Consider the following 9,549-nt stretch of genomic DNA (forward strand, 5'->3'; position numbering starts at 1 on the left):
ATATTGAACCTTGGACATATAATAGTTCCGAATCGAATCTCTTTAGAAAGAAAATCTTTTGTCTCATGGTAGCCTGCTTCGGTTCCCTTACAAAACTTTCGTTATTGGGTTAACCATACACTTCACATGTTTCTAGCAATTCACATGGCTTCATCAAATGATACAAGTCTTGGATAAGAATCTACAATGCACTAGAACGTCCTTGTTGATGATCCTTTACTCTAACAGCATCTAGGGTTCCTCGAACAATGGGATATCTCACACCGGGTAAATCCTTAACCCTTCTCCCTCTTACTAAGACTACAGAATGTTTCTGTAAATTATGGCCAATACCAGGGATAAAAGTAGTCATTTCAAACCCAAAGGTTAAGCGTACTCTAGCAACTTTACTTAAGGCAGAGTTTGGTTTTTTGGGGATGATAATGGAAAAGTTGATAGATAAGTCACCCTTAATGCCATTCTGTAGAACCATACATGAGATTTTAATCTCATACGGCTCCTCGTTCAATTCTTTTGAAGTCATTCGATCATTTTCCTCATTCGAGAATCTCTTCCCTTCTTCCACTCCGTTCTGAAGAGTAACTAGGACCAATTCAGTCACATTTTCATTCATTTGGAATCTGGGCTCTTATACTTTACTTATTTTTTTATTATTTTTTTGTTTATTTTCTTTTTTTATTTTACTCCTTTCCATCGTTGCTTTAGTGCCATAGGTTTGATCCTGTAGGATCTAACTCATTTTCTCATCGAGCGAAAGGTACAAAATAAATTAGATTGATTTTTTGATCAAAAGTACTATGTTATGTGAAATCTTTGGTTTTTTTATCTTTCTTTATCCCTATCCCATAGGTACAATGTTTGAATCAATAGAGAACCTTTTCATCTGTATCAATATATCTATGTAAATTGATATTATTACATTCCAATTCCTTCCCGATACCTCCCAAGGAAAATCTCAAATTGGATCCCAATTTGACGGGTTATGTGAGCTTATCCATGCAGTTATGCACTCTTCGAGTGGGAATCCATTTTCTAAAAGATCTTGGCTTTTCTGCTTTGGTGGGTCTCCAAGATCCTTTCAATGACCTATGTTATGTTGAAGCGATATGTATATGATCCGATCATTTGCGTAAAGCTTGCGATAGCAACGGAACTGGGGAAAGTATACAGAAAAGATAGTTATTTTCTATTATATTAGCATTTTCTATTATATTAGTATTAGATTAGTATTAGTTAGTAATCTCGGCTTAATGAGTCCTTTCTTCCATGATGAACTGTTGGCACTAGTCCTCCATTTTGTCTTTGTAGACTGACGAGAAAGGGGGTTCAGCGGGAAGAGGATTGTAACATGTAGAAATAGAAATAACTACATAAACAAGGGGGACTAAATAGGAACAAGAGAGATCCACCAAAGAAGATCCTTCTACTTATCTTTTTTTAGAAGAAAAGAAGGATCCAGACAAAATCGATGAAACGGGAGAGATACAAGTGAATGGAAAGGAAAAACAAAGGATGAATTCCACTTTAACGAGACACGCTATAAAAATAGACCTGTTTATGAAACTTATTATATGGATGTGGATGAAAATCAAGAAAATTCGAAGTTAGAAATATTTACAGAAAAAAAGATCTACTTTGGGTTGAAAAACCTCTTGTTAATTTTGAATCTATAAATTAAATAATTGATTGTGTTAACTTGAGTTAACTTAAGTTGAGTTAAGTTTTGCTTTTTATAAATTTGTTATAAATTAAGAGAAAATAAAAAGTAAATTAATAAAAAGATTAATACATAAGATATATAGACTAAGAGATAGGAAGAAATTCGACCGTCCCCCATATATTTGATACCTTCTCCTATGAAAAAAAACTCCCAATACCCACACCATTTGTAATTCCATCAATTATTCGTTTATCAAAAAAATGAGTTAGTTGAGCCAATCCTCTTATACCTTTAGTTAAGCATATTGCATAAAAAACATCTATGTAACCACGATTACATGACCAATCATATATCCCATTTAATAGTTTTTCCGCAAGAATTTTTCTTTTTTTAGGAATACTTTTAACAAATGAATTAAAGAAATTCAAATTTTGTAAAGAAGAATAAACTGGCTTATATAAAAAAGACGCTATAAGGATTCCAAAAAAAGCTATATTGAATGAAAAGGTTGTGTTTGAAATAAATTCATGCAAATCCACAGAAGTATTTGGATTTGGATGTAAAAGGTTTATCGCTGGGTTTAACAATTTTGATAATATATCCAAATCACCAGCTTCTTGATTAAATTGATTGAAGAAAGGAATTCCTATGAATCCAATGAATAATGTAAATAGTACTAATACAAGCATAGGAAATAGCATAGTAATAGTAATAAAATGGTGCATCATGCTTCTTAGATTACTATCAGTTCAATATGCCTTTTAATAAAAAAAAAAAGCCCTTTCATTATTATTCATTGTTAATAAAGTTAATAAAGTAACATTTTTTTTAATAACTTTTTTCCCTTCTTTACCCCATAGAGATATTGAATAGAACGAGGTTTTTTTTTTTTTTTTTTTCCCACTGTAAGTTTGAAACTGAAGGTTTAAATGTCCTTCAAAAGTAAGTAAATAGATCTGAAACATATAAAATTTAGTTAAGCCAGCTATGGAACACGCGATTATTGTAAAAATTGGTGAATATAACCAACTATCATCAAGAATTTCATCTTTGGACCAAAAACACGCAAGGGGTGGAATACCACACCGAGAAATTGTACCCAATAAAAATGCAATTTTTGTAATTGGTACATGTTTTCGTAAACCTCCCATAAGAACCATATTCTAGCTTTTATCTGGAGAATATCCAACAATTGTTTCCATGGAATGAATAATTGATCTGGATCCTAAAAACAACAATGCTTTCAAATAAGCATGAGTAATCAAATGAAATAAAGCCGCTCGATAAGACCCCATACCTAGAGCCAACATCATATGACCCAATTGAGACATTGTAGAATAAGCTAAAACCCTCTTAATATCGTTTTGAGCAAGAGCTAAAGTGGCTCCTAAAAGTAATGTTATTATCCCAGTAAAAGCTATTAGATTCATTATGAAATGTATAACTATGAAAAGCGGAAGAAGCCGAGCTACAAGAAAAATTTCGACTGCTCCCATAGTAATACTGTGTATAAGAGCGGAAATAGGGGTAGGTCCTTCCATAGCCTTGGGTAACCATACATGAAGGGGGAATTGGGCAGATTTAGCAACTGAACCGGCAAATAATAGATAGGTACACAAAGTAACAACTGAAAAATCAACTTCATTATTATCAACCACTTTATTGAATATTTAAAACAAATCCCTAAATTCTAAACTACCCGTTATCCAATAAAAACATAAAATTCCTAATAATAACACAAAATCCCTTACACGATTAGTTACAAATGCCTTTTGACAAGTAGTTGCCGCAATGGGTTGGGTGAACCAAAAACCCATTAATAGATAATAACACATTCCAACTAATTCCCAAAAAAATAAATTTGTATCAAATTTGACCTAGTAACTAATCCTGATATTGAAGTATTAGAAAAACTCATATAAGCAAAAAATCTCAAATATCCCTGATCATGAGACATATAATTATCACTATAAATAAGAACCATAATTCCAACAGTAGTGATTAATATTAACATAAGAGAAGTAAGTGGATCAATTAAATAGCCAAATTCTAAAGAAAAATCGTTATTGATGGTCCAAGACCATACAGATAGATAAATAGAACTGTTACTTATTTGGTGAATAAATATACGGGCAAAAAAAATCATAACTATACTTAACAGTAAAACACTAGGAAAAACCCACATACGGCGACAATTTTTTATTATCATTGGAAAAAGTAGGAGTCCTACTCCTATTAACATAGGAGTTGGAAGGGGAATGAAAGGTATGATCCATGAATATTGATATGTATATTCCATAAAAAATAATCTTTTTATCTTACTTAATTGTTTCTGATTCACCAGCTTTTATTTCTTTTGAAAATGGTCAGTTAATAAAAAAAGTTAAGATGTACAAAACTGAAATAGAATTTTCTAGCTTTAATTATTCTGAATCCTTCTCAACTACCTCAAATATTTCAAATCAAGAGGTTAGAGTTGGTCAAACGATATGACCAAGTTACTAGTGAAAAAGAAATACCTTTTTTAATTAAATTATTAAGACAAATTTTATGAAGATACAAAAAATGAAAATTTAAATTTTTATTACTATTACGTTTTACAATAATTTATTTATATATAGAGAGCAAGGATAAAAAATTTAACCAAAAACAATTTTTATTGTGATATGAAGCATAAATATATGAAACATAAATAATCCTAATTTAACTCATAAAATAAAAGTGATTTATTTTAGTTTTAGTTGGATTATTCAGAATTAGTAACGAATTTGAACCGATTGATTGTCTTCTATTCCAATAAAAGACATTTGTCAGAAAGTTTATGATAAAGAAACTATGACTCCAACACGTGACTTTATATAAAATTTAAAGAAGGAATTCCTAAAATAGCTTTTATAAAACCATCTATCCTGTATCTTTTCATAAATTAACTACTAGTCTCATTCTAGTTTTTAAAATTTAATTAGATTTACTCATTTATTGAGCTTGACCAATTAAATAAAGTGAATAATTAATAGAAAAAAATTACTAAAGTTTTTTTTTAACAAAGATAGGGGTTGGGTTATTAAACATTTTGATGTATTTTATTCCATGTATAAAATTTTGGATGACAAAAAAAAAAAACTAGACAGTATTAGAAAGGCACAGGTTTTTTCTTTGTATTTGTCTTTTTCTCATATCAACTCCAATCAATTATAGTTCTATTGCATAGCAGATTCTATAGATATAGAAGATATCAATTTGAAGGAAGATATAAGAGTACCAATAAAATAAATACAAATTTTTCTTCCAGATGTTGTATCAAATTGTATGGAATAGAAAAAAAAAATTGTATTTAATTTTTAAAGACCACCATATTGTTTATGTTGCTAGTAATATTTTATGCTATTTTTCAAGATCCATTTTTTTTATAAAGGAAGTACAATTTATAAAATAAATAGATCAATAATTATAATTAATAGTATAGAACAAATTGTTTTGAACAATAGATGCCTTTGACATCCAACCCTGGTAATGAATAACCTATTAGAATTTTTTTAGTGGCAGTTCCAAAAAAGTGCATTTCTATATCAAAAAAACGCATTCGGAAAAATATTGGGAAAAGGAAGGGATATTCGGCAGCATTGAAAGCTTTTTCATTAGCGAAATCTCTTTCTACGAGGAATTCAAAAAGTTTTCTTTAATCTTGACGATTGCATAAAAAATGTTATTATGATTTTGAACAAGGCGCTATGGTGAAATCGATAGACATGCTGCTCTTGGGAAGCAGTGCTAGAGCATCTCGGTTCGAGTCCGAGTTGCCGTATGGCATCTTCTAAAAGAATAAGTCCTATAATGAAATCAATTCCCGATTTGCATTCCTATAATTGAGGTATCCCATTTTTAATTTCAAAATTTTATGATATTTTCAACTTTTGAGCATATATTAACTCATATATCATTTTCGATCATTTCAATTGTAATTACAATTCATTTGATAACCTTATTAGTAGATGAAATCGTAGGCCTATATGATTCGTCGGCAAAGGGCATGATAGCCACTTTTTTCTATATAATAGGATTACTAGTTACCCGGTTGATTTATTTGGGACATTTACCACTAAATAATTTATATGAATCATTAATCTTTCTTTCGTGGAGTTTTTTTCATTATTCATCTAGTTCCCTATTTTAAAAAACAAAAAAACTGTTTTAATTTAAGCACAATAACCACCCCAAGTGCTATTTTTACCGAAGGTTTTGCTACTCCGGGTCTTTTAACTGAAATACATCAATCCGCAATGTTAGTCTCGCCTCTTCAATCCCATTGGTTAATGATGTACATTAGTATGATGGTATTAGGCTATGCAGCTCTTTTATGAGGATCATTATTATCATTAGCTCTTCTAGTCATTACTCCAAAATTAATAAGGATTTTTAGTAAAAGCAACAATTTCGTAAATGATCCACTTTCTTTTGGTGAGATTCAATACGTCAGCGAAAGAAGCAATGTTTTACAAGCCACTTCGTTTCTTTCTTCTAGGAATTATTACAGATCTCAATTGATTCAACAATTGGATCCTTGGAGCTATCGTATTATTGGCCTCCGGTTTATCTTTTCAACCATAGGTGTCCTTTTGGGAGCGGTGTAGGCTAATGAAGCATGGGGATCATATTGGAATTGGGATCCTAAAGAGGCTTAGGCATTTATTACTTTGACCATATTTACAATTTATTTACACACTCAAATAAATTTTTAAAAGCATAACTTCCGCAATTGTGGCATCGATGGGATTTCTTATAATTTGGATATACTATTTTGGAGTTAATATATTAGGAATAGGGTTACATAGTTATGGTTCATTTACATCAATATCGAATTGAATTGAAGAAAGAGCTTGACGAATACAAACCTAGACAATGTAAGCATATGTATAAGAAAACTTCGTGTAAGCCATTAAGAAACCTTTGAATCAAGTAACGTAAATGATTCAAAGGTTTCTCAATGGATTACATATCTGGTTAAAATAGAATTCCAATTCATTTTTTTATTTTACTTAGTTAAAGTTACGAGAAGGAAAAATAATTTTTTTTATTTTACAATGAATCGTTTTCACAATCATAGTATTTCTGTTTGATGTGAAATCCGGATAAATCCTAATAGCTATTACATGTAGTAGCATAGAGAGTGAAACAAATTGCTCTCGTGGCCCAAAATCAAAAAATAAGAGTTTGGAGCATTAAAAAGCTTGTATCCATAGAACATCTAACATAACATAGATAATGAGTAAATAGGAGTTAATATCATTCCAATTGCCATTACAAAAGTAATTACTATTTTTGTATTTAAAAGATATTTTTGTCCAGTAAGTATGCAACAAAACCATTCATGCTCGGTAATGCAAGAGAAGCCATCGATAAGATTTTGAAAGTCATGAATATTTTTGAAATTGCGATAGCCATTCTGCTTATTTCCTTGACATAAACAAGACGTATTCTATCATAACTCGTTCTTGCCAAGAAAAAAAGCACAGCACCAATAAATCCATGAGAGAATATTTGTAAAATGGCTCCATTGAGTCTTGTATTGTTTATAGAACCAATTCTATAATTATGAAACCCATATGAGATACGGAGGAATAAGCTATTCATTTTTTTTTTAAATTACGTTGCCCTGGAGATATCGAAGCTGCATAGATTATTTGAATTGTGCCTACTATGATCAACAAAGGAGAAAAGATAGAATTAACATGAGGTAATAATTGCATATTTATCCGAACCACTCCATACGCTCCCATTTTTAATAATATTCCAGCTAGAAGCATACAAGTGCTGTAATGTGCCTCTCCATGGGTGTTTGATAACCATGTATATAAGGGTATAATCGGCAATTTGACAGCAAAAGCAACAAGAAATCCAATATAAAAAATGATTTCCAATGCTACAAGATACAATTGATTAGCTGATGTTTCAAAATTTAATGTTGGTTCATTAGAACCATATAAACCAATATCCAGAACTCCTATTAATAAAAAAACAGAAGCTCCTGCAATGTACAAAATAAATTTTGTAGCTGAATACAAACATTTCTTTCCGCCCCATATGGATAGAAGTAGATAAACTAGAATTGATTCTAACTCCCACATGATGAAAAAAAGTAAAAGATCTTAAGAAGAAAATGGTCCTATTTGGCCGCTATACATTGCTAACATCAGGAAATGGAATAATTGGGAATCTCGAGTAACCGGTCGGGCCGCTAAAGTAGCTAAAGTAGTGATAAATCCTGCTAGTAAAATAGGTCATATAGAAATTCAATCTACTCCCAATCAGTAGTAAAAAGAAAAAAAAATGGATCCAATTATAATTCTTTGTAAGTTGGATTAATGGATCATCCAATTGGAAATCATACCTAAATGCATAGGTTATTAGAATGAGTTCTATTATGCATATACAAATAGTATACCACCTAATTACTTTATTCCCTCTATGAGGGAGAAAGAAAATTAAAGAACCCCCAGATATTGGCAAAACTACAACTGTCATCAACCAAGGAAAATCATTCGTGGTAAAAGCAAGATACACTTGGACCAGAAAAAACCCGCGCTCAAAACCATAAAATAAAATATATTATTTTGAGAGTGGGTTTTTGTTGGTAAAAAAAAAAAACAAAATTAAATATTTTCAAGTAAGGTTTTCTAAAACGTATAAATAAGCTAGCCCCATACTTTTGAGTTGTTTCATGCCATAAATAGACTTGAACACTCAAGAAATCCGTTGGATAGGCGGATTCACATCTTTTACAACCGACACAGTCCTCTATTCTTGGAGCATAAGTGATTTTCTTAGCTTTACACCCATCCCAAGGTTTCATTTCTAATACATCCGTGGGGCAGGTTCAGACACATTGAGCACATCCTATACATGTATCATAAATCTTTATTGAATGTGCCATTGGATCTATAAATTTTTTGGACATTCTAAATTTTTTATCTAGTAAATTTATAAATAAATCATATATTTTAGACACAGATGAATCAATGATTTACCATAATTTTTTTAATCAATCTACTTCTAGACCGACTCATGTAAAGGAGCCAAGATACTTTGATTTCTTACTTTTTCGCAAACATGATCATACATTATATATAATACATGCTAATTCAAATTTATGAATATTCTAATTTCTATGATTAAATACTACTTATTCAACAAATTCGATTGATTAATACGAGTTGATTTTATGTTACGATAAATTGACAAAACCATAGCCGGTCCAATAGCTGCTTTAGTGGCTACAATAGCTATAACAAAAATTGAAAAAATATTGCTTTTTAATTGGTGACTATCAAAAAAATTAGAAAATGCTACAAATTTATATTAACCGCATTCAGTATAAGTTCAAGACACATAAGGGCCCTAACCATATTGCAGCTTGTGATCAATCCATAGATACCAATAGAAAATAAGTAGGCACTCAAAACAAGTACATGTTCGAGCATCATTGACCAACTCCTTATCAATTAAATTTTGATTTATTTCAATATAATATGAACAACAATTTAATGGATTTAATTGACTAGAATCTAAAAGGTACGGAACAAATAAATAGATTGGTAATAGATCTAATAAAAGAATTTATATTTTCAACATAAACAATCTTTAATTAGAATTGAAGAGAAATAAATGTGATAACATAGACTGAAGTTTCATTTGGATTGCTATTGCTAATTCTATAGATTTACAATTTATTACTGGCATGCCACAGCGATTGCACCTATCAAAGCGGCTAAAACAATTATTGAAATGAATTCAAAAGGAAGAAAAAAATCTATTGATAAATGAATTCCATTTTGTTGACTATTACTTATCAAATCTTGTTCTCTATTCTGGTTTTTTCTTGTAGTCCAAAT

The 9,549-nt window shown here is 30.5% G+C and overlaps 1 pseudogene; it reads right to left on the bottom strand.

The window, feature by feature from the left end:
* LOC107404780 (NAD(P)H-quinone oxidoreductase subunit 2 B, chloroplastic-like) overlaps nucleotides 1-3,156 on the bottom strand; it is a 7,610-nt pseudogene extending 4,454 nt beyond the window's left edge.
* Nucleotides 3,157-9,549: the final 6,393 nt, after the last annotated feature.

This window comes from Ziziphus jujuba, chromosome 6, assembly GCF_031755915.1.
Source record: "Ziziphus jujuba cultivar Dongzao chromosome 6, ASM3175591v1".
NCBI classification, from domain to species: domain Eukaryota; kingdom Viridiplantae; phylum Streptophyta; class Magnoliopsida; order Rosales; family Rhamnaceae; genus Ziziphus; species Ziziphus jujuba.